Here is a 27,272-nt window from a genome sequence, read left to right on the forward strand (position 1 = left end):
GAGCCTGCATTCCCTACATGCTGTCACTGCCATCACTGAGATGAAAACCATGTTGAAGGTAGCAGGAGATTCTTGACTTCAGAAACTTCCATTCTGCCCATCTTAAAGCAGCACTCTCTAAAACAGCAGTTTAAGAATGGACCAGGTGGCAAAATCTCAGCATTTCCCACTCATTATCAATGGAAAAGATGAGCAACTTTGCCATTTCTGGTCACAGACAACATGTCTTTGGACTGCACTGGCCCATTAGAACACCTGCCACCTATTACCCCACCTAATGGGGCCAACGACTTTCGCTCCCCTCACAAAACTGTTATGAGCACTTTGAAACACTACTTAGCAATACCCACTAAAGCTAAATATACATATATATGTGTGTGTATATATATACATACATGAATTATGAACAAAGTTGCTTTGAATACCTGTGTTCACTTTTTTGGTGGACTTAATGTACTCATTTCTGTTGGGTATATAACCAGAGTGGAGATCCTGTGTCCTTCTTTTTATTTATTTATGTATGTATGCATGTATGTTATTTTTAAAACTGTAATACAGTTGATTTACAATGATTCAGGTATGCAGCAAAGTGATTCAGTTTACGTATATATATACAGATATAAATTCTTTCTATATATACACACTATATATAAATTCTTTCCACATATATATAAATATATATATATGTTTTTTTTTTCAGATTCTATTCCAATATAGGTTACTACAAGATATTGAATATAATTCCCTGTGCTATACAGTAGTCCTTGTTGTTCTGCTCTGTGACTTTCCATTGCCACTCTTAGTTATATACCCAACAGAAATCAGTTTATGGATCCAAAATATGTACAAGGGTATTCAGAGACGCTTTCTTTATAATAGTCCAGAACGAGAAACAATTCAAATGTCAATTAACAGGAGAAAGGATAAATAAATTGTGGTATTTTCTAGCATTCCCCATTAAAAGGAATCAGGCAAGACTTTTTGGAGAAATGGCTAATTCCAGGATAGGAGGAGGGAAGGTAAAAGATGAGCCTGGAACATCTTGTTATGCCAAAAAGTAAGGAAGTGTTAAAAATAAAAAACGAAGTGGGGCTTGCGAGAACACCAGAATCACAACTAGCTGCTGGACAATCATCGACAGAAAGACACTGGAACTCACCAAAAAAGATACCCCACATCCAAAGACAAAGGAGAAGCCACAATGAGAAGGTAGGAGGGGCGCAATCACAGTAAAATCAAATCCCATAACTGCTGGTTGGGTGATTCACAGACTGAAGAACACTTATACCACAGAAGTCCACCCACTGGAGTGAAGGTTCTGAGCCCCACGTCAGGCTACCCAACCTGGGGGTCTGGCAATGGGAGGAGGAATTCCTAGAGAATCAGACTTTGAAGGCTAGTGGGATTTGATTGCAGGACTTCGACAGGACTGGGGGAAACAGAGACCCCACTCTTGGAGGGCACACACAAAGTAGTGTGTGCATCGGGACCCAGGGGAAGGAGCAGTGACCCCAGGGGAGACTGAACCAGACCTACCTGCTAGTGTTGGAGGGTCTCCTGCAGAGGCAGGGGTGGCTGTGGCTCACCATGGGGACAAGGACACTGGCAGCAGAAGTTCTGGGAAGTATTCCTTGGCGTGAGCCCTCCCAGAGTCTGCCATCAGCCCCACCAAAGAGCCCAGGTAGGCTCCAGTGTTGGGTTGCCTCAGGCCAAACAACCAAGAGGGAGGGAACCCAGCCCCACCCATCAGCAGACAAGCGGATTAAAGTTTTACTGAGCTCTGCCCACCACAGCAACAGTCAGCTCTACCCACCACAAGTGCCTCCCATCGGGAAACTTGCACAAGCCTCTTAGATAGCCTCATCCACTAGAGGGCAGACAGCAGAAGCAAGAAGAACTACAATCCTGCAGCCTGTGGAACAAAAACCACATTCACAGAAAGACAGACAAGATAAAAAGGCAGAGGGCTATGTACCAGATGAAGGAACAAAATAAAACCCCAGAAAAACAACTAAATGAAGCGGAGATAGGCAACCTTCCAGAAAAAGAATTCAGAATAATGATAGTGAAGATGACCCAGGACCTTGGAAAAAGAATGGAGGCAAAGATCAAGAAGATGCAAGAAATGTTTAACAAAGACTTAGAAAAATTAAAGAACAAACAAACAGAGATGAACAATACAATAACTGAAATGAAAACTACACTAGAAGGAATTAATAGCAGAATAACTGAGGCAGAAGAACGGATAAGTGACCTGGAAGACAGAATGGTGGAATTCACTGCTGCGGAACAGAATAAAGAAAAAAGAATGAAAAGAAATGAAGACAGCCTAAGAGACCTCTGGGCCAACATTAAACGCAACAACATTCGCATTATAGGGGTCCCAGAAGGAGAAGAGAGAGAGAAAGGACCAGAGAAAGTATTTGAAGAGATTATAATCGAAAACTACCCTAACATGGGAAAGGAAATAGGCACCCAAGTCCAGGAAGTGCAGAGAGTCCCATACAGGATAAACCCAAGGAGAAACACGCCGAGACACATAGTAATCAAACTGGCAAAAATTAAAGACAAAGAAAAATTATTGAAAGCAGCAAGGGAAAAATGACAACATACAAGGGAACTCCCATAAGGTTAACAGCTGATTTCTCAGCAGAAACTCTGCAAGCCAGAAGGGAGTGGCATGATATACTTAAAGTGATGAAAGGGAAGAACCTACAACCAAGATTACTCTACCCAGCAAGGATCTCATTCAGATTCGATGGAGAAATCAAAAGCTTTACAGACAAGCAAAAGTTAAGAGAATTCAGCACCACAAAACCAGATCTACAACAAATGCTAAAGGAACTTCTCTAAGTGGGAAACACAAGAGAAGAAAAGGACCTAAAAAAACAAACCCAAAACAATTAAGAAAATGGTCATAGGAACATACATATTGATAATTACCTTAAACGTGAATGGATTAAATGCTCCAACCAAAAGACACAGGCCTGCTGAATAGATACAAAAACAAGACCCATATATATGCTGTCTACAAGAGACCCACTTCAGACCTAGGGACACATACAGACTGAAAGTGAGGGGATAGAAAAAGATATTCCATGCAAATGAAAACCAAAAGAAAGCTGGAGTAGCAATACTCTCGGACAAAACAGACTTTAAAATAAAGAATGTTACAAGAGACAAGGAAGGACACTACATAATGATCAAGGGATCAATCCAAGAAGAAGATATAACAATTATAAATATATATGCACCCAACATAGGAGCACCTCAATACATAAGGCAACTGCTAACAGCTATAAAAGAGGAAATCGACAGTAACACAATAATAGTGGGGGACTTTAACACCTCACTTACACCAATGGACAGATCATCCAAAATGAAAATAAATAAGGAAACACAAGCTTTAAATGACACAATAGACCAGATAGATTTAATTGATATTTATGGGACATTCCATCCAAAAACAGCAGATGACACTTTCTTCTCAAGTGTGCACGGAACATTCTCCAAGATAGATCACGTCTTGGGTCACAAATCAAGCCTCAGTAAATTTAAGAAAATTGAAATCATATCAAGCATCTTTTCTGACCACAACGCTATGAGATTAGAAATGAATTACAGGGAAAAAAACGTAAAAAACACAAACACATGGAGGATAAACAATACGTTACTAAATAACCAAGAGATCACTGAAGAAATCAAAGAGGAAATCAAAAAATACCTAGAGACAAATGACAATGAAAACACGACGATCCAAAACCTATGGGATGCAGCAAAAGCACTTCTAAGAGGGAAGTTTATAGCTATACAAGCCTACCTAAAGAAACAAGAAAAATCTCAAATAAACAATCTAACCTTACAACTAAAGGAATTAGAGAAAGAAAAACAAACAAAACCCAAAGTTAGCAGAAGGAAAGAAATCATAAAGATCAGAGTGGAAATAAATGAAATAGAAACAAAGAAAACAATAGCAAAGAACAATAAAACTAAAAGCTGGTTCTTTGAGAAGATAAACAAAATTGACAAGCCATTAGCCAGACTCATCAAGAAAAAGAGGGAGAGGACTCAAATCAATAAAATTAGAAATGAAAAACGAGAAGTTACAACAGACACCACAGAAATACATAGCATCCTAAGAGACTGCTACAAGCAACTGTATGCCAATAAAATGGACAACCTGGAAGAAATGGACAAATTCTTAGAAAGGTATAACCTTCCAAGACTGAACCAGGAAGAAACAGAAAATATGAACAGACCAATCACAAGTAATGAAATTGAAACTGTGATTAAAAATCTTCCAACAAACAAAAGTCCAGGACCAGATGGCTTCACAGGCGAATTCTATCAAACATTTAGAGAAGGGCTAACATCCATCCTTCTCAAACTCTTCCAAAAAATTGCAGAGGAAGGAACACTCCCAAACTCATTCTATGAGACCACCATCATCCTGATACCAAAACCAGACAAAGACACTACAAAAAAAGAAAATTACAGACCAACATCACTGATGAATATAGATGCAAAAATCCTCAACAAAATACTAGCAAACAGAATCCAACAACACATTAAAAGGATCATACACCATGATCAAGTGGGATTTATCCCAGGGATGCAAGGATTCTTCAATATACACAAATCAATTAATGTGATATACCATATTAACAAATTGAAGAATAAAAACCATATGATCATCTCAATAGATGCAGAAAAAGGTTTTGACAAAATTCAACACCCATTTATGATAAAAACTCTCCAGAAAGTGGGCATAGAGGGAACCTACCTCAACATAATAAAGGCCACATACGACAAACCCACAGCAAACATCATTCTCAATGGTGAAAAACTGAAAGCATTTCCTCTAAGATCTGGAACAAGAGAAGGATGTCCACTCTCACCACTATTATTCAACATAGTTTTGGAAGTCCTAGCCACGGCAATCAGAGAAGAAAAAGAAATAAAAGGAATACAAATTGGAAAAGAAGAAGTAAAACTGTCACTGTTTGCAGATGACATGATACTATACATAGAGAACCCTAAAGATGTCACCAGAAAACTACTAGAGCTGATCAATGAATCTGGTAAAGTTGCAGGATACAAAATTAATGCACAGAAATCTCTTGCATTCCTATACACTAATGATGAAAAATCTGAAAGAGAAATTAAGGAAACACTTCCATTTACCACTGCAACAAAAAGAATAAAATACCTAGGAATAAACCTTATCAAGGAGACAAAAGATCTGTATGCAGAAAACTATAAGACACTGATGAAAGATGATACCAACAGATGGAGAGAGACACCATGTTCTTGGATTAGAAGAATCAATATTGTGAAAATGACTATACTACCCAAAGCAATCTACAGATTCAACGCAATCCCTATCAAATTACCAATGGCATTTTTTACGGAACTAGAACAAAAAGTCTTAAAATTTGTATGGAGACACAAAAGACCCCGAATAGCCAAAGAAGTCTTGAGGGGAAAAAAACGGAGCTGGAGGAATCAGACTCCCTGACTTCAGACTATACTACAAAGCTACAGTAATCAAGACAATATGGTACTGGCACAGAAACAGAAACATAGATCAATGGAACAAGATAGAAAGCCCAGAGATAAACCCATGCACCTATGGTCAACTAATCTATGACAAAGGAGGCAAGGATATACAATGGAGAAAAGACAGTCTCTTCAATAAGTGGTGCTGGGAAAACTGGACAGCTACATGTAAAAGAATGAAATTAGAACACTCCCTAACACCATACACAAAAATAAACTCAAAATGGATTCGAGACCTAAATGTAAGACTGGACACTATAAAACTCTTAGAGGAAAACATAGGAAGAACACTCTTTGACATAAATCACAGCAAGATCTTTTTTGATCCACCTCCTAGAGTAATGGAAATAAAAACAAAAATAAACAAATGGGATCTAATGAAACTTCAAAGCTTTTGCACCACAAAAGAAACCATAAACAAGACGAAAAGACAACCCTCAGAATGGGAGAAAATATTTGCAAATGAATCAACGGACAAAGGATTAATCTCCAAAATATATAAACAGCTCATGCAGCTCAATATTAAAGAAACAAATAACCCAATCCAAAAATGGGCAGGAGACCTAAATAGACATTTCTCCAAAGAAGACATACAGATGGCCAAGAAGTACATGAAAAGCTGCTCAACATTACTAATTATTAGAGAAATGCAAATCAAACTACAATGAGGTATCACCTCACACCAGTTACAATAGGCATCATCAGAAAATCTACAAATAACAGATGCTGGAGAAGGTGTGGAGAAAAGGGAACCCTCTTGCACTGTTGGTGGGAATGTAAATTGATACAGCCACTATGGAGAACATTATGGAGGTTCCTGAAAAAACTAAAAATAGAATTACCATATGATCCAGCAATTCCACTACTGGGCATATACCCAGAGAAAAACCATAATTCAAAAAGACACATGCACCGCCCCCAATGTTCATTGCTGCACTCTTTACAATAGCCAGGTCATGGAAGCAACCTAAATGCCCATCGACAGATGAATGGATAAAGAAGATGTGGTACACATATACAATGGAATATTACTCAGCCATAAAAAGGAACGATATTGGGTCATTTGTTGAGACGTGGATGGATCTAGAGACTGTCATACAGAGTGAAGTAAGTCAGAAAGAGAAAAACAAATATCATATATTATCGCATATATGTGGAATCTAGAAAAATGGTACAGATGAACCGGTGTGCAGGGCAGAAATAGAGACACAGATGTAGAGAACAAACATATGGACATCAAGGGGGGAAAGCGGCGGGGGGTGGGGGGTGGTGGTGGGATGAAATGGGCGATTGGGATTGACATGTATACACTGATGTGTATAAAACTGATGACTAATAAGAATCTGCTGTATAAAAAAATTAAATAAAATACAAAAAAAAAGATGTTAAAAAAATAATAAATTAATAAATAAATGCCCCTGGTAACAATTAAAAACAAAACAAAACAAAAACAAAAACGAAGGGGGGTTGGTTTTCAGAAGAATACAGGACCCAACTTCAAAGGCATCCCACCAGCAAAAGCTGAGCAATTTGAGCATTCAAACAGTAATGATTTATAAGCCACTGTGAAAATCAGAATTCATGAATCCATACTGATAACAGATAAAAATACCAATAAGTAAATGTGGGGGAAGAGTGGGCTCTTGTACATAATAGGCTGGAGTGTGCCTGCAGAAGGAGCGCTGGATTTGGAAGATCATCATTTTGTAACCATTGTAGGTAAAGACTGGCTCATGCAAGACACGAAATATGCTAAATTTAGGGGGTAAAATTTGATTGGGGAGCAAGATATCTGCATGGTGTTAAGTGTTTCCCCACATATCGCTTATTATCTGTGGAGAAATCAGACAACACTCTGACCACCTCCGTCACTGATGAGGTGCCACTGACAGCATGTCCCTCAGATGGGATGCCCTAAGCAGGACACACTACCACTTACGGAGTCCTTCAGTCAAAAACACATACCCTGAATGGATTCAGGAGGAAAGACTAGACGAACCCCAAATGAGGAATATTTTATTAAGAAGAAGAGGGATTGTATTTTTAAAAAGAAATTCGGTATCATAAAAGACAAAGACTGAGAAAATGTTCTAGACTAAAGGATATTAAGGAACCACAGCAACTATATACAATACCTGATCCTGGACTGGAATCTGCACTGTAATGAAAATAAATGCTACAAAGGATAATTTTTCCTCAAATGCAAAAACTGGGACATGGGCTAACTCATAAATGTATTATGCTAAATTTACTGCGGTTAACTGATAGTTAGGATAATGTTAGAGAAGATCCTTATTCTTGGGAAATACACACGGAAGTATATGGTAGTAAATGGCCAAGATGGATGCAACTCGCTCTCAAACGGTTCAGAAGTACACTGCGTGCACGTGTGTGTGCGTGTGCGCACAAGAGAGAGCAAATGATAAACCAAATGGGTAAAATGTTAACAATAGGTGAATCTAGGTAAATACTTTATGGGTATTGTTTGTTCCATTTTTGCAACTTTTCAATAAGTTTGAAGTTATTTCCAAATAAAAAGTTTCTTAAAAATTGTAGTATAGTTATGTGATGCAATGGTTTTCAATTCCAGGGGAAATTACTGGGGGTAATTCCAACTAGTAGTTAGTAGATTAGTAGATTCTAACTACTAGTGTCTAGTGTGAAGAGACCAGAGAGATACTGCTAAACACGCTATAATGCACAGGACAGTTCCCACAACAAAGAATTATCCAGCCCCAAATGTCAATAATACCCCAATTGAGAAACCATGCTCTACTGGAATACTACACAACGATAATGAATAACTACACGGACAACATGGATGAATCTCACAGAAAAAGCTGAGAGACACAAAAGAGTACAGGCAGTACGATTCCATTTATATGAAGTTCAAGAACGGGCTAAGGCTGTCTGTGGTGACAGAGATCAGAAGGGTGGGAGGGGCACAGGGAAATGTCCAGGGCGCAGGAAATGTTCTCTACCTAGAGCTGGGTGATGATTATAAAAGGATGCACATGTAAAAATCCCTTGAGGTGCAGTTTAACTATTTGTTTGCTTTACCTTATGTAGGTTATAACTCAATAAAACGGTGTAAAAATAATGCACTGTTCTCATTAAAGAGCCCAATTTAAACGTTGGATGTGCCTACAAAGAAACTATTCTGCCAAACATCATACTTTCCAGTCACTTCTTCTTTTTTTAAAATTTCATTACTGGGATAACTGGCAGGGTAAGAGGAGTGGAGTTCTCCTGCTTTCCGAACTGCTTATCTGTGACATACACATCATAAAAGCTGATTTACAACAGCTAATCACTTCCAGAACCTCCCCAAGCTGAAGGCGGAGCAGAGAGGATAGGAGCGGAGAGGATAGCAATGCAAGATGATGAACGACTGAGCAGATAAACTCTAGTAAGGAAGGACAAAAAATCCTTCAAAAATCACACCGAGAGACAAAAGCCACACGGGTGGGCGCGATGATCTTTGCGGGGCTTCTGGAATTAGGGTCGGGGTAAATCATCTAGCAAATACTATACATTCCCAAACACGCTGTTTTCCTGAACCTGTCTTTTATAAGCCCCAAAGTCATGCATTTCTGAGAATGTCCTGTGTGTGAATACATTCATATTCAACGAGGAAGTGAACGTGAGGAAGGATAGTTTCCACTCTTCTGGGAGGTGATGATGCCCTATTGAACTGTACTTCTGCCTCCTGGGAAATCTCAGGATACCCTTAAGCGTCTCCAATCCCCACAAAAAAAAGGCCTCTGGCAAGAACTAGAGAGCCCTGTTGCTCAAGCTAAGAGTCCACTATCCACTAAGTTTTACTTAAACGTAAGCTGGGAGATGTGTGCGTGGGATTGGAAATGCCACCGGCTCACTCCAGACAGGAGAAATGTGTATGCTCTCATTTATTAACTCAAGATTCCTCTTTAGGGGCTTCTTACACGCAGGGCATGCACAAAATGGCCAGTGCTGCCCAGAGATGAGCAATAATTGTGTGCCTGCCTCTAAACAGAGCGGCTCTGTGGTTAATTTCACTACTGGTCAAATCCAGAAACCTTATGCAGATGTCAAAGTCTCTCCAAGATCGTGGACTAAATGCTCCTCCCCGGCTGACCCTGCTTTAGTCGCGCTTACACACACCAGCAAGCTCATATCAGCCCCTTATGGAAAACTCTCCCCTTTGCATGGCTGCCTTCTTTTGATCACTAAGGCCCTCATGTAAATATCACCTCTTCCATGGTGCCTGCCCTGATTGTTCTTTCTCAAAGAGCAAAGTTGTCCCCCACCCCCAAACAGTCACTCTGTAGCACTTGACCCTTGTTTCAAGTCCCCACTCTGACTTAAAATTTTCTTAAATTTATGTTTAAGTTGGTAGCCAAATGGATGCCCTCTGGGAGCAGGGAACTTGCCCCCGCTGTTTACCACACTGGAACTAGCAGTGCTGGGCATCCTGCTGGTGGAGTTAAGGTAAATGAATCCTCACGCTGCCCACAGCTAGGAAAAAGCAACCACCCTCTGACCTGGAGCAGGCCAGGACTTAAAGATTAACCGATAGTAATTTGGATGAGTGGCATGCCAACCATCAGGAACCAAAAAACCCACGGTCACACGAATCAATCTCATTGTCTCTGGCGGTTCATCACACGGCCCACCATCTGGGGCTTCTCCAATATTAGAGGAACGTGTGGTTTATAGTCAGCCCCTCAAACTGCAAAAATATTTTGTCTTATTGATCACACTGCTGGAGATCTGTTTAAATTAGCAGCTTCCAGGTCCCCAAGATGGACCTATACTATCCCAGCTCACACCTCACCCTGAGAAACACTCCTTCCCTCTCTAACTCACTCTGAGCAGAACTGAAAGGTGACTTGGGGCAACTTCTGAACCTCTTGAGATGCATGTGTAAAATGGGCCTAACAACAGTACCTGAGTTCAAAAGCTTTAGTGATGATTGGGTGAGAAAATACATACCTTTCGTTTTTATTTCATTTATTTTTTTGGCCGTGCTGCGCGGCATGCAGGATCTTAGTTCCCTGACCAGGGACCGAACCTGTGCCCCTTGCAGTGGAAGCACAGAGTCTTAACCACTGGACCGCCAGGGAAGTCCCACCTTATGTTTTTAAGCCTCATCAAAACTACCATAAATCTGTGTAGTTTTGATTTCCTCTCCATCTCCTTGGCGAGCCTATAAGCTCCAAGAGGGCAGGGGCTGGCTCCTGTTTGCTAGCCCCGATCTCAGTAGCTGGTATTCGATACATGGGAAGAAAGTAAGCAAGGCCTAACAGTCCCCAATGAAAGAGCGCATGCTCCAAGAAATTTACACCCAGCCAACTGTAAAGACAAACAAATACTTGCTGAAGGCGTGATTATATGAATGAACGAACCCGAGACGACCCACACAGGACCAGACACATCATGATGTTCACTGAAGATGAGCCACTAAAATGATAATAAAAATAATTTGTGCCTCCAAACTGCAGCTGGGGCTGACTTCTCTACTCAGAGGAAATGTAACTCTCTGTTCCACTTGTCTGTGTAGCATGAGACTCAGTGTCAAAACACTGCAAATCAATACAGTCCAACCAAATGGGGTTCTCAACGCCACTCTGCTCTTCTGCAATGAATGAACTTTACTTTTCTTGCTGCCCAAGCCATAACTCTGTGTGTGTGTGAACGAGCACAGCTGTGGTATGGGAGGTGGAAACTGCACACTTAGTTCTCCAGAGAGCTCTGGCGGAAGCCCATCATCTGACCCCGCACTTAACGCTGGCATCTTCAGGGCCCCAACACATTCTGGAGAGCCTGGCAGAAGATCCCACCGGGCAGCACGAGACACAGACGCCAGGTCGCTTTCCTCTCCAGTGGAACTCCGTCTTATTAATAGACAGAGAGGGTTTTCTCCTCTTCTAATAAAGCAGGCTTTGTGAGAGGCACTGGATGGTGACCGTGGAGTTAAACGCCTTGATTTATCCTTATCCCTGGGGTCAGCGTGGCCAGGAGCAACAGAAATGTCCACACGCCGCAGGGGCTGGGGGTTTCCCTCAGGTGCCACAGGACGTGCCCCAACAAGGAGACGTCAGTATCGAATTTCGCCTGCGGTTCCCTGTGGTTAAACTGTCAACCCGAAAACGCAGCCAGGGCACTTTAAACAACACTCAAGCGTTTCTGTCCAAGCAATGCCTCCTCACTGCAAATCGGAGGTCTCAACAGAAGCCAGTGACAGTGAGAAAAATCACTGCCTTCAAAGAATGCTCTGGGTCTGATGGAAGAGAAGGGCAATCTTTGCAGTGCTCCCTCCCTCTATTTATTCTAACAGCAGGAGGTATTCGCTCAAGCCAGAGAGAAGAAAATGCAGACTCAAATGTACTGGCAGTTCTTTTGGTACCTCTTTCTGTTCCTCCTTTATTGCCCTTTCTAGCCCTACTCCACCCCTGCGAAAACAAACAAACCAAAACAAAAAAAACACAACTACAGAGAACTGTGTTTCTGCCAACTTGAAAGATGCAATTCAGTAAAAGAAAGACTATCTACTCACTTTTTGCCCTCTATACATTTACAACCCATACTGATGATTTAGTAAGGTTTTCCCGATTTTTTTTTTTCTGAAGCAGAGACATGAAGGAAAAGGAATTGTTTAGACTAAGGGTTTGCAAACTATGGCCCATGGGCCGAATCCAGCTCACTATGTACTTGTTTTTGTAAATAAAGTTTTATTGGAACACAACTACATCTATTTGTATGCTGTCTATGGCTGCTTCCTTGCTATAATGGGAGAAGTGAGTCACTGTGACACAGACTGCATGACTCGTAAAGCGTATAATATTTACTGTCTGGCACTTTCTAGAGACAGTTTCAACCTCTGGTTTAGAACGTGAACGTGAATGTGAAGCTGTGTCAAGTCTGAGCATCACCAAAGTCAAGGGCTCTACCCAGGCTAACTTGTCTGAGACCATAAAAAATATCTTCGGGGTACCAGCTGACTTAAGTGCATGTGGGTAGTCTGCTCAGGTCCCTTGGGATCTTTTTTCCCCCCAACTAAGTCGACTGATTTCATCAACACCCTGAACTTCAAGTTGGCAACAGCTGCAGAGAACCTGTCATCTAGGCAGTGGAGTTTAACCACCACCACATGTTCCCTGGTGACAGGGCACAGACTGGTTCGCACAGAGTACAACAGGGAAGGCTGGGGGAGTGGGGATGGAGAGAAGGGGAGAGGGAGAAGGAAAGGAGGGAGGAGATTATGAACAAACTCAATCCCTTGCTCTTCAAAGCATGACCTGTGGAGCAAGGGCGACGGTAGCCAATCCAGACTTGCAGAATCTGAATCTGCATTGGCACAAGATCCTCCGGTGATTCACGCATGCTCGAGGATTAGAGGAACCCTGCCTGACTTGTGACAGAGCTTCAAGGGCAACCTTCTTTGCAACTAAAGGTGCTTGCACTCCAGGAAAGCCCGTACCCTCAGAGACACTAATCCAGGGTCTTCAACCTTGGTAGCACCTGCATCTTGGGCAGGATAATTCTTTGTGCTGGCAGCTGTCCTGTGCATTGCAGGAGGTTACGCGTCATCCCCGGCCTCTCCCCACTAGATGCCAGCAACACCCTCCCCCTCCCATTTGTGACAACTCAAACCGTCTCCAGACAACGCCAAACATCCCCTGGGGGACAAAGTCAGCCTGACGGAGAACCACTGCTCTAACAGTTTCAATCCTGGAGCTGCTGTTGATCGTAGACTAAGGAGAACTTGTTCCTGACCCTCCAAGGGCAACAGTGGTTAAGCCTACCCCTAGCCAGGGCAGACGCACCCTCTTCCTAGAGAAGAATGAATGTGTTCCCCTAGGCTGGGTGTGGCAAGTCTCCCAAATCGGGGGAACTGCAAAGTTGTTTTCTCTCTAAACTCTTCTCAACAAACCCGCTCCCGACACCCTGTCCTTCCTTCAGTGGGTTTCAGAAGTTCCCTGGGCTTAAGTCTTTTGCTGTCTTACTTCCCTCCCCCATTTGAAGCTTCTGAGATCTCGAGCCCTTGATGCATCTTTCTTCCTTCCTTCCTCTGGTCACCAGCCTGTCTAGTGCGTCCCAAGTGACCAGCAGGTCGTAAGTGCTCGCAGGCACGCGTCTGCCACCTGCTCCTGTGGTACCAGGGAGAGTGGTGCCAGACGCGTGAAACAATTTCCTTCATCAGCTGCTATGGGGGAGGGGAGGCTGGAGGGGAGGTGGGAGCGGGCACTTCTGACTACCCCCTTAACCCCACCTCGGCCTGCCAGCCCCCTTCAGGGAAGGGCCACTTCCCCATCCCTGACACACCGTGAGACTGGCCCAAATTGAAGACCAGCTGGTTGCAGAGAGGGCCATGACTGATTCTGGTTTCCCCAACGGCAGAGGTTTTGTTTTTTTCACAGCACTGTGGTAGGAAGGTGTCTCTGAACCGGTGTGGTTGGGAAGTGACAAGCATTACAACAGGACTAAAGGTGCATCGCTGACAAACCTCACAGACCTGGTACAGTCACAAGAACGAGCCTGATCAAGATCAAAACTCGTGTTCGGACTGGAGGTCTCTTACCTTCTACCTGCTGACTTGCTCATTAACTTCCTGATAAACTTACCCCAGTAACAGATGGTTGTGTAAAAGGTAGCAAAGAAGGAAACCAGGAAGCAGCATTTTTGGAAACACGTGGGGTCAGTTTTCACTATGCCTCAGCTCCCTGGGGGATCGTGGCTGTGTTATCACCAAGCCCATTGCTAATTGAAAGGACACGCAAAAAATTCAAACCACCTGAAGACGATTTGCTGGCGTCTGCTCTGCGCTCACACTGACCCTGAGCTGCTTTCCAGGACCCGTTAGCCCAAGTCAACAAGCAGACCACACTGGAGTATCTGCTCAGGAAACACTTGATTCCATGGGACGGAAGTGAAACGGCTCCCCCATGGTAGAGAGCGGGCAGCCAGGGACCAGAGACCCACTTGGTTTCTTCAAAAGGGCTTTTGATGAAGCCCTGCCATTGCCAGGCACTGTGAGTACAAGTGTGAACAAGGCCCTGTCAGGCAGCGCCTCACGAGGATATTCCACCGTACAGGGAGAACAGATGACTGACTCACACCATGACAGCTATTATACAGTCATCAGGAGGCAGGGAAGAAACACGATGCTAAGATGGAGAATACAGTAAGTCCCCTACACACGAACCTTCAAGTTGCGAACTTTCAAAGATGCGAACGTGCACTCACATGTCCAACCATGTAAGTTAGTTCACGTGTCTGGCGTACGTGGTCACGTGCGTGCACCCTCTACAAGTGGTTGTGCTTTTGTGTACTTTATTGTACACTACTGTATAGAGTACAGTAGTACAGTATCTTTATTTCAAGCCCAGGATGTCCAGAAGCAAGCGTAAAAGCAGCGGTATATGCCCCATTGTGTTACTTGGGTACCGAGGCTAACTTTGTCGGACTTATGGACAGACTCGACTTACGAACACGCCCTCAGAACTGAACTCGTTCGTATGTAGGGGACTTACTGTAAAAAAGACTGGCGCTCCCTAGACAGACAGAGTGTTGGCGAAGAACCCTGTGTTGGTGATAATTAGGCTGAGACACAGAGGATGCGAAGGAGCCAGTCAAGCCAAGAGGATGGGGAGGAAGTATTCTAGGCAGAGGGAATGAGAACATTTTGTACCAGAGAACGTTCCAGGTGCTCTAAGAAGTGACAGAAGTGCAGTGTGACTGGAGCACAGTGAGCAAGAGGAGAGCAGCAGGGGTGAGGCCAGGGAGTGAACAGAGGAGCCAGAGGGAGCTTCATCTAGGTCCACAGGGGTTTGAGACCATCCTGCCCGTGCTTGTAGGCAACACTGATAAAGCACCTGCGAGGACCACAGGGCAGTGGAGGAGAGCACTGGCTTTCGCCATCACCTTCCAGTTCTACCCCTTACAGCTGTGCCTCCTCAGGAGAGACCTTGGACAGCTCTGTGCCTCAGTTCCCTCAGCTGTAAAATGGGAATGATAGTAGAATCTACCTCCTTACTGCGAAGGTGAGTATTAAGTGTGTTAATACACAAAGCACTTAGAACAGTGCTGGTGCAGAGAAATCAGATGGTATGTTCTCATTGTCTTCCACCCCATATTTGTCACTTTTAAAGCATTTTTCTGTGTATTGTCATAGAGCAAGTTGCTAAGAATTGTTATGCAATTTTTTAAGTGGGTAACAGAGAGATGGAATGATTTGCCTACGATCACAGAGCAGCTACTTCAGAACTCTTCTCCGACCTCTTGCCTTTTATTTCTGTGAGTAAAAGGAATATGTCAGGAGTGTTCTTAGACATAGGAGGGACACGGGCACAGAGAAGTAAAGATCCATCGACACATCCAAACTTTGAACCAGCAGCAGCAATTCAAAGAAATCCTTTTCATTAATGGGTAGTTTTCTACAGTATAAATATGAATTACTGCTACTTGCAACAGCACGGATGGATCTCATGAAGTAAAAGATGCCAGACCCAAAAGAATACACACAGTATGATTCCATTTATAGAAAATTAAAAACTATCCCAAACTCACCCAAGCTGCTGTTAAGTCAAGACAGTGCTTACTTTGGAGAGGAGGGAGGGGTGGCGGGTGGGAGGAGGCTAAGGGAGTTTTGCAGCATTGGTCATGGGCTATGGCTTGACCCGGGAAGTTGTGCCCTGAGTGTGATGATTCACTGAGCTGCAACTGATGATGTATGCACATTTCTGTTTGTTACACATCTATTAAAAATTTATCAAAGAGTACCACCAAGAGAGGCAAGCATGTACTCAAGACAATTTAAAAGGTGAATATGTGTAATTCATCCCCTTCATCACGAGCCTGTCTAGTACACTAGACTTATATGGCTAGTACACATGGGTCAAACTGGCAGCTAATACCAGTTTTATTGGCTTTGTTGGGTCTGAAGGGTTAAATTTTCTTCTTTCTTTTTTATTTTCCCTTTTTAACTGGAAGGCACAGGGAACTTCAACACCTTCATCCCTAGGCAAATGCACACATTTATGAAACCTGCCTGTTCACAATCCTCTCTTCCCCGCTAAGCATATGCATTTCCCACCAGTGTTGGCCAGCTTGATAAGGGAGTGTAGGAGTTTGGATGAAAGTGGTTTATAGATTTAAGAGACAGTATACAATGTACCCTTTTAAACTTGGCATTCTTGCTTCTCAAGTCCCCTAGCTGGGGGTTGATAAAGTACCATTCTTGGCATAGAAGTTCATGATACCATGTATGACACAGCCAATTACTGAACTGACTGCTAGGTGGATGAAAGGGTACAATGAAGAACAGGTAGATGGGGTGGCTTTTAAATGGATGGGCAGATGGTATGAAGGATGGATAAAAGCGTGGGGATGGAAAAATGGATGAATAAATCAATGAATGGATGCAAAATGACGCATGTATAGAAAAAGAGACATGGTTTTGGGTTCTTAAAATCCAAGGTCTTATAAATTCATGCTAAAGAATAAAGTTCTTAGGTAAGAATTAACAAGTAATTATTATTGCTCCATTAATAATTTCGATTTAAGACAGTTTCCATTGGCATCTCCATCTTTAGAGAGGAAGGCAGTGGTACCTGAAGATGAGGAACTGAAAACGGAAAAAAAGATGAGCAACTTGCCCAAAGTCGGGGATAACGATGGGAGTTAGTGATGAAGGCAGGGACTGAATGAGGTCTCCAGACATTCAAAGGCGGCTTCTTCTCAAACTTTAGCAGGCATGCAAGCCACCCAGGGATCATCTTAAAATGAAAATTTGGATCTACTGCATTTGGAGTTACATCCAAGATTCTGAATGTCTAACAAGGAGATGCTGATGTGGTTGGTCCACAGAACACTCTTGGAACAGCAAAGGTCTGGGGTGCTTTCTATCATCTCATGATTTTAGAAAGAAAGCCTGGCATCCCTTGTTTCTCATTAACACATCCAGGAAGGTTTGTGTCAAACAGACCTGTATCTGAGCACGTAAGGCCCCCAGAGCTCTGGCCAGGGAGCCAGGGGACCCATAGAAAGAGGTAGAGGAAGCACGCCTTGCTCTATCTGGTCCCTCCTTCTCTTCTCATCAACAAAAACAAAGCTGGCACCAATCTATTGCCCTGATTCTTAGAAGTGAGCCACTAAAGCCAGGAGTGGGTTGGAAAGCATAAAGACATTGAACCCGGCCATGGGTACTTCCTTTCTTGCTCTGCATCTCCAATTCCTGTCTCAGCCAGTCTGTGCCCTTCACCCGACTTCCTGAGGGAACTTGGGCTTGACCTGGCTCGCCCTCCACACAGATGGAAAAAGTAGCTGTTTACCTGGGAGGAGCTGAGAATCCAGAGTCCTCCCAGGCCCTCAAATCTCTCCCCTCCCACCTTGCCGACCTGATGCGGAGCCATCCTGAGAATCAAGGAAGTTTTTCCAAAGTATCCTCCCCACAGAATATTCTGTGGGCAAATAAATTTGGGAATTTCTGAAGGTCTTCTCAAAACCTTTAACTGGCTTAAGTGCAGTAGGAATTTTCAGAAAGAAGATAGAAGAATGCATTGTTTTCCATACTTAGACAATAGAACACCTTGCCAACCTGGCTCCACCCTGACTCAAAAGGACACGTTCTGGGAAATACTGGCTTACCAACACTGATTCCTGTGAAAATCCAAACATATCTGCTTACAATTTCTACTCCTGCACTGAACAGTGCCATGCCCAGCAAAACTGGAGCCTGAGGCAAAAGGAAAAAGTCAGTAAAACTGACCTTATCTTTATTTACAAATTTTATATTTTGTTAAGCATGAATCTTTGCATGAATTTTGATTCTTAAAATACTGCACTAAAATATTGCTTATCTTGATTACTGAGCTTTTAGCACTCCTTCTGATTTGCCTCACCCGAGTCTTGGCCCTGCAGACAGGCCACTCTCCTTTCACCTTTCAGCCAAATCTTTAATTTTCATTTGTGAAACTCCATGGATTGTATATTTATTATGAACTGTGTTTGCTAGGGCAAAGGAAAAAGTCACTCTGGAAAGCAAAGGAACTGGAGTCCAGTCCCAACTCTGCTGCAAAGACCAGAAGGATCTTGACTAAATCCCTTCTCCTCTCGGAACCTCAGCTCTTCTTCTGAACCTCCACCAGAGATTCTCCAAGCTTCTCCCAGCTGAGAGTCTGTGATTAATTTTCTGAGCTGGTTCAAAAGGTTTTTTTTTTTTAGTTGAGACACAATTGCCATGGATCGTTAGTTTCAGGTGTACAACATAATGGTTCAATATCTGTGTACATTGCGAAATGATCACCACAATAAGTCTAGTTAACATTCATCATCATACATAGTAACTTTCTTTTTTCTTGTGATGAGAACTCTTAAGATCTACTCTCTCAGCAACTTGCAAATACACAATACAGTGTTATTAACTAGAGTCACCACGCTGTACATTATAACCCCATCACTTATTTTCTTTCTAACTGGAAGTGTGTACCTTTTGATCCCCTTCACCCATTTCTCTGAGAGTCTGTGATTTTGATTCCATGATCCGAGAGAGATACTGCCCATGATCAGATCAGTATGGATTATTGAATAGGTGCCACAGCAGCACCGGATCCCCAAGGGAATGGTGCCTAGGCGAGGTAAGTTCTGAACAAGGGGGTAAAAGGGAAGCAAGAAGAGTTATTGGGGTGCTGCCAGAGAGGTAAGAATTGAAAATACTTAGGTGGTTCCTAAACAGTCAGGAAACATTTAGGGGTGTAGCTTTTTGGTAGAAAGAAAAGAAAAAGAGAGAAAGAGAAACCTAAATCTAAGATTTGTGTATTTTGTCATCCTTCATTAGTCTAAACCTACTACCAGTCCTCAAATGGATCATGTGGTACCTGTTAGCCTGGCCCTGCCCCCAGAAAGTCCCAACTGAGCGGACAAGGCTCCCTTTAAAATAGAGTGTGGGCCTGGCACCACCTGCGTAAGAATCATCTGGGGGGCTTCTCCCAGATCTACTGCATCAGAACTTCTAAGAGCGAGGCTCAAGAATCTGCATTTTCAACAAGTTCTTCAGTTAATTTTGATGCCTTTAAAATTAAAAAAAACCACTGCTTTGAAGTCATGTGAGTGTGAATAAATAAACAACAGGTCCCCAGCACAAGCTCCCCTCACTTGCCAGCAACCTTGGAATTCAGAGTCTGAAAAGCTGCCTGTTATGTCACTCTGCCTCACCAGCACCAAGCAAGGTGCAAGGATTCTCTGATCCGCCAAGCCCTGGGCCACTGTCAGATGCAGAATTTCCAGGACAAGTTGTGTAACCTTTCCCGCCAGATCTTGGCTGCTGATGACTGATGACTTAATTCCCCAACCCTTGACACTAAGTGTGGTCCTTGTGCCAACCCAGCCAGGGTAGATGGCAACTCAGCTCCCCTGGAAACTGTTCAGATGGCTGGTACCTGAGAAACCCATCAGGATGCTGGAGACTGGTAGAGAGGGAGGGATTTTACTTGGTCTGACTCCAACTCTTGGGCCATCAAAGCAGTTCTCTGTTCTCTGAGCACTGAAAACCTGCAAGTATCAGAGCAAGTGGGTGACCACACTGGGCATGGTGTACAGCCCCTGTCCTCATGCAGGATTTGGTCCTACCAAGTGACCGTCTCAGAGCCCCTAGTCTTTTGATGGAAGTGCAAAGTTATACAACCAAAAGAGGGCAATTTGGTAGCATCTACGGAACTTGCAATGTGCATATTCCTCGATCCAGAAATCCCACTTCTGGGAATTTATGCTCTGGGAAAACTTGAACAAGCACACGAACATAAGTAAAAAGATATTCACCAGAACACAAATTGTAACAATAAAAAAACTGTGAAAAAATCCAAGTGTCCAGCAATAGGGGATGTGTTAAAAGGATGATGGTATAATCACACAATGAAATATTATATAGGTTCAGATGAGTTAGAGCTACAAAGACCAACAGAGAAAGATGAACAAGGTATACTGTTAGGTAAAACAACAACAACAAATTGCAAAACAGTACGATGACTTTTTTGTTTGTAATTAAATATCTGTCAGTGTATGCCCAGAGATAAATACCAAAGGAGTATTCACCTAATGGTGGTGGGGAGTAGAACTTACGGGACAATTTCAACTTATATCATACACATTTCTGTAGTTTTATAGTTTTGAAAAAACGACTTTTGTTTGTAATTAGAGAAGCTAATAAAATTATATGGGAAAACTTGGAAGCCTACCCCCTTTCACCTTAGCCTACCTCCCAGGACAGCTAGAAGCCAGGCTCTTTCCCTGGGGCTGAAACAAAGCTGGGGACAAGGATATTACACACAAGCCTATCATTTCTGGGACACTGTGAGAAGTGACAAGAAAATAAGTTCCTCCCCGAATCTTGGGCTAAGTTATTCACAGCTGTTTGCAACTGAAAATATCTGGAGCTCGTAAGTGAGGCATGAGAAACCAGGGTCGGTGGTTTCAGATGTCAAACCATCCCATCTCCACCCACACCTCGACCTCAAAGTTCTGAACCCAAGCAAAGGACGTTCTGCCTTTGTAGCTGGTTTTCGGTATGAGCCCCAAGGACACTCACCTGTGGTCATCACTACTGGCCAAACAATGCTGGATGAGGCAGGCTGCTCACAAAGGCTGTGGACTCTGGCTGCCTCTCATGAGCCACGGGATCTTGGGGAAATCTCTTAATCTCTCTAAGCCTCTGTTTTCTCATCTGTAAAATGGAAGCTCATTCACGCAGCATCGTATTTCACGAACGCCTACCGTGGGTCAGATTTATCAAATGCCTGCTGTGTCAGACGCTGCTTCAGCTGCTGAGGCAACAGGAGCAAAACCAAACCATATGAAGTCTCCGCCTTCATGCAGCTTCCATCTCACTAGCGGAGGATGACAGTGAACAAACTAAGCAATAAAATATATACTATGTCAAACGGTGCTACGTGCTACAGAGAAAAACAAGGCAGGGGAGAGGGGAGAGGAGCGCTTTTGTGGAGGACGCACCAGGGAATAAGAACAGACCCTGCCCTTACACAGTGAGTTAACGCATATGATGCTCTAGGCGTAGCCCTCATTTCACAGAAACTACTCAATGATTAATGCCATTACTACCACCGCTACTATTCCCACCACCACTGTCCACGTGACCTCCCTGCCCCACCTCTGCGGCCTGTCCTCCGTCAGTTTTTCTCCATTGAGTATTTCACATGAGGTGCCCTTCTGGATATCCACCATGAGCAAGGCATGGTGCTCCGCAACTGTACGTAGCCAAGCTCATTCATTTCTCATCAACCCCCTAAGAGTGCGTATGGTTATTTTCATTCTTCCGAAGAGGAATCTGAGGCTCAGGGAAGTTGGCGGGGGCCGGGCTCAGTCACCCAGAGCACACAGGAAGCACTCAAACCCGGGTTAGCCTGACTGAAGGCTTAAGCTCTCAACCGCGGATGGCTTCTGCTTCCCAATCCCGAAAGCCAGATCCTACCTGCCCAGCTCAGCACAGGCAATGAATGCCCTCCCTTCCGGAGGCCCTGGCAGCGGTGCCCACGTGCCCTGTGGTGCTGTCCGAGTCACATCAAGGCCAGGATGCTGAAGATAACCAGACACTGCAAACCTGGAATCCTGACCTGCTTTCTCTCTCTCGGTCCCGTTTCGTGCTTTGGGGTCTCCCAATCAGACTCAGAATGAGGGCCGCAGACACCATTTGAAATGGAACCTCAACAAAGAAGAGAGGTGTTGGTGGTGGAAGAGGATGAGGAGACACAGGAGAAAGGGGAGCAGGAAGGGCTGGCGTGGTCTGAGACCACCCACCTGCTCTCTCCACGTCTGGAGCCACTGAGTTCCTGAAGCTGGTCCAGCACATAGACGAACTCCTCCACAGGCGAAAAGAGACTTAGGAAGACAGATGCAAACCTCTGCTGCTAACACGGTGAAGTGATTTTGACAAAGTCAGACCCGGGGATTATCAAAGTGGGGAGTGGAGGGGCTGTGCTTTTCCCAACCAGGGGAGAGTTAGAGGGTGAGGGAGGGGCATGGGCGCTTTAAAAAGCATATTCAATATTCTAACACCAGATTAACCATTATTTTCATAGGACAAACTAAGGAGAGGTAGCTTAGCAGTTCAGGGCTACGGCAGAGATTCTCAACCTTGGCGCTTCTGACACTGGGGGTCAGGGGAGTCTCTCCTGCGGGGTGAGGCTGTGCCCTGTGGGAGGTTTAGCAGCAATCCCACCCTCTCCTCTGACAACTCAAAATGGGTCCAGACACTGACAAATGTCCCCGCCGAGAACCATGGGATTATGCTTCAAAGTACAGGACGCAAGTGTCGGGACCCTGGTTCAAGCCACTTGCTGCCTTATGGTCCTGAACACGTGACTCCACACGTTCGAGTCTTGGATTCCTTATCTGTGACATAGAGATGACACGACACGTATGCTTCACAGCGTTATCACAAAGATTAACCAAGAAACGTCTAAATGAGTAGTTAACATAGTGTCCCCACTTAAAAGGCTTCCCAGATGTTAGCTCTATTTATGACAGTAGATCTTGGTTGCCTTGGGGATGTACAGAGGATAGTCTCTGAACGAGAGAGAAGGAGTGCAAAGAATCAGAAACCGGGGTGAGGTGGGGGGTAAAAGTCTCACATTAATTTTGTTAAAAAGACGGCATGCCTCATTTAAAACAAAACATGAGATACACTGGTCTGAACCATTGCTACTGAAAGCAAGCTGCAGAGGACTGTGGTTCTACCACAGCAAAGAGAAGCAGTGAGCAGGAAGAAGAGGGGGGACCCACCGGGCGCAGCTGGTCACCCTGATCTTGCAACAGCAGCTGCCGAGGTTGTTTGGGCTGAGCCAGGGCTGGCGCCCTGGCTGCGGTGAGGTAGCATATGGGCTAGACAGCTGTGAGGAAGGGAAGCAAACGATGAAAGGGCAAGGAAGATGATTTTTCGAGCTGCCTGTGGCAATCGGGGGACCCTGCCCACTGGCTGATGTCTCTCTGGAGAACCGTTCCCATCAGAGAAAAACCTGAGCTTTGGGTCAACTCCCTTTTCTCAGCCAAGATTAAGGGCTGATGTCAGTCACCATGAGTCTCCTCTTCTTTCTAGAGCTTTTATTTTATGGAGAGAAATATATGAAATGGTGGTGAAAAGTATAGCCTGGGAAACCTGCTCTAATCCCCACTCATCTAGTCACTGGCAATGTGACCTTGAACTCTCTGATCTTTAGCTTCCTCATCTCCAAGACCGGGATCATAGCTAGAATTGTTGTTGTTGTTTATCGGGGTTCACTTGGCTTTCCCAGGCCAGTCCTTAGCTATTACAGAGTCAAAATGCACATGTCCTGGGAATCTTTCACATCTCTGCTGATGAAAACCACAAACGTTTTTGAGTGTTTACTATGATCTAGGAATTGTACTAAGGGCTTTTTCATTTAATCCTCTGAAAGGGTTGTTATAGGTGAGGAAATTCAGACTCAAAGAGTTTAGGTAATTTGTCCAAGGTTACAGAACTGTTAACAGTCCAAGCTGAGAACTCAATAGGGGCCTATCTGACCCTTGAGACCATCACCTAATGGCAATTTCTAGATGCTTTTGGGTTGGATTTGGCAGAGCAACGATGTTACCAGAGAGCATTCTGTACGCTCAGAAATGAGCGCGCTCTCCCTTAGGATGTGCGCTACTTCACAGACAGAGAGAAAACAGACCAGACGGGGGCGCTAGAAGCAGAACCACCCATAAATCATCCCAGAAGCTGGAAATATACGCACCTGCTGAAAAATTTGGATTTGCCTTAATACACTGCTTCTCAAGCTTGTCTGCCTGGTAGAATTACAGGGAGTCTTAAAACATCCCCTCGCCCAGGGCAAACCCCAGACCAGTTAAATTGACATTTTGTGGTGGGGCCAGGCATCTGTATTCTTTTATATTCCCCAGATGATTTCCTGTGTGGTGAAGATTGAGAACCAGTGTCCGAGGAGTTTCGTGTCTACTGTGAAATAAAATTCATATTTTATGGCCAGACAAGAAAAATCTGAACATAAAAAATTTTTCTCTGCCATTTGGCCTCCTCTCCCCTCCACGGTGCATCGTGTATCTGCATTAGGCATCGACCACACCTCCCCCACTGGCCAAAATACCTCCCCAACCATACAGAGCATCGTTCTCCTACCACCAAGACAGCTCCTTAAAAGGTAGCATTCCTTCTTAATATTGTAAGGAGTCATGATGGCCCACCGCTTTGTACTTACAGATCTGGATTGTGCAAACTGTCAATAATATGTCATTAAATGTACAGCCCTCTGTCTCAAAAACTTGTAATAACTGTGCTTTGACCTCTGATGGGCGCAACAGTTCTTGGAGCTTTCTGAGAGGCTGTGCCCAGGTTATAATCCTCAACTTGGCTCAAATAAAATTTTCCATTTCTTTCTTAGATCGCTGATTACTTTTTTGTTGACACTACCTTACATCTTTCCAATAGGTGCCCAACTAAACTCTCTCTTAAAAGAGATGGAGAAGACACGGTGACCATTCTCTTTAGAATAAGTGTGAAGTATTCACTTTATACCTTTTGAGTTTGAGGTAGGAATTCCCGTGAGATATTGGCTCCCTTTTCCTTGTTAACAAGAACCACGCTAATGGCCGCCAAGGACCTCACACATGTGATGGCTCTTGAGATTTGTGAGGATGAGCCTTGGTCACCAGTCACTGAATTTGTCCTCAACTGTGAACCCACTTGGTCTCATCTCTTGTCTTACCACAGTGCTGAGATTCTACAAGGACAATGTCACATGATGATTTCCCCCCAACAATGTAAAATCTTATTGAACTCTTGGACCTTCACTTTAGGAAGGAATTTTGAGGAAAGATGGAAGGATTCAGATCCGTGAAGGCTGGGTGAAAGCCTTCTGTAATTATGGCAAGAGCCACCCAGGAAACATCTACCTTTCTTCTTGAGGACCAATGGATCTGTCCCAAGAGCCCTGGAGTCTGTTTGCTATGGCCCAAACTGGCTAAATTGTGCAATAAAAAAAGGAAGGAGATTTGTGAATCATATGTTTAGCCATATGTTTTCAGGGCTTACTGTTTACTTAAGGAAAGGCTTTGCTTTAATCAGATTTATATATTAGTGGCTTGGCTAAATAAGCTAGGATACCCGGGGTGAAATTCAAGTGTACCATGTATATGAAATCCAGGAGACGACCAACCAGAAATCAGCACTGAAAGGAAAAAGAAAAAGCTATAGCAACACAAAGATCAACAGAAAGGGTTCACAGATTTTTTTTTTCCAAAAAACATTTTTGTTTTCAAATAAGTTCTCCCCCCACACTCCCCAACACACATGATATTTCTGACCTAGTGTTTCTGTGTACTCTTGGCCTTTGCTTTCCCAACGTACTCTGCAAGTCACCTTTTTCTACTTTAAGACACCCCACTAAAAAGGGACCAGGACAGTGTCCTCAGAGGGATGCCAGGAGGCTGAATCTGAGTCAGCAATAAAATGTGAGTGCTTCACAGCTCTAAGTATAGCTCTCCCCCTTGACAACTACACTCTTAGCACACTGGCCTGTTTTCAGTTACTATTAGAACTGTAAAGTTCTCTCTTGCCTCAGGGCCTTTGCATATGCTATTCCTTAAGCCTTTAATCTTCTTCCTCTCCTCCTCCCTTCCTTTGCAAGTCAAGTCCTTATCTAATTCTTAGCTTAAACATCACTTCAGACAGCTTCCTTGACCATCCTTTTAATGTTGTTAATCCTCAATACTCTCTCATGTCTTTACCTTGCTCATGTTTTTCATATCACATACCATAATCTGTCCTTAGTGTGTGCTTGTATATCCCCTGCTACAGTTATAACCATCTCCAGCCTGTTCTCCCAGAAAGCTGCACCAATGGCTGGCTCTCTTACCCTTGGGCTTCTGGTTAGGGTTGACTCCCAGGAGGGAATCAGAGGGCAGAAAGCGAGAGAGGTCAGGGTGTTTATGGCCTGGTCCCTCCCCCAGGCTGCAGGTTGGCTGAGGTTCTCTGCCTAAGGCCTCAGTTACTACCCAGTGGCCTCCTTCATTAGGCTTCCTTTAATTACCCTTTCCTGTGCCATCTGTTTCCTGCTGGGGCTCTGATGCACACAGGGATTGGGTGTGATTTATTCACCAACGTATACGTGGCAATGAGCAGAGTGCCTGGCACATGGTAGACGCCCAATAAATATTTGTTGAATAAATGAATATAAAACAACTCAGAACCAAGATGTTTTAAATGCCTTTCTCTTCCCCATTCTTCTTGTTTCAAAAAAAAAAAAAATCTTGTGTCAAACTCTGGTATAGAAGATAGATAAAACAGGATTGTTGGGATTGTGAGTGGGTGAGGGAGACACACAAGCATTGCTCCCTTTTAAATGGCAACTCTAAAAAAAATAAATAAATAAAATAAATAAATAAATAAATAAAACGGCAACTCTAGAAACCCAACACCTTAGAGATGTATTTTGGGGGGAATACCATAAAGGATGATGGGGCATCTTATGCAGTTTTTGCCACTGCGGTTCACAATATTAGGGGGGCTGGTTGCAAGTGAATGATATTTACATCTCAATGCTCCCAGGAGGGCTTTGGGTTCAGCTGCTGGAAGACGGGGGAAGGGGGGATGGCACTTCTGAAAACCCACTAAGAATGCTTACAATTCTCCTTTTGCAGCAGTCCTGGGGCTCAGAGAAGAGTTAGAATAAAAATGTCCTCCA

The 27,272-nt window shown here is 43.7% G+C and overlaps 1 protein-coding gene across 4 annotated transcripts in view; it reads right to left on the reverse strand.

The window, feature by feature from the left end:
- Window positions 1-27,272, reverse strand: part of PRICKLE2 (prickle planar cell polarity protein 2) — a 401,122-nt gene that overhangs the window by 64,588 nt on the left and 309,262 nt on the right. The window lies entirely within an intron of this gene.

This window comes from Balaenoptera physalus (genome assembly GCF_965194825.1).
Source record: "Balaenoptera physalus genome assembly, chromosome: 11".
Lineage (NCBI taxonomy): Eukaryota > Metazoa > Chordata > Mammalia > Artiodactyla > Balaenopteridae > Balaenoptera > Balaenoptera physalus.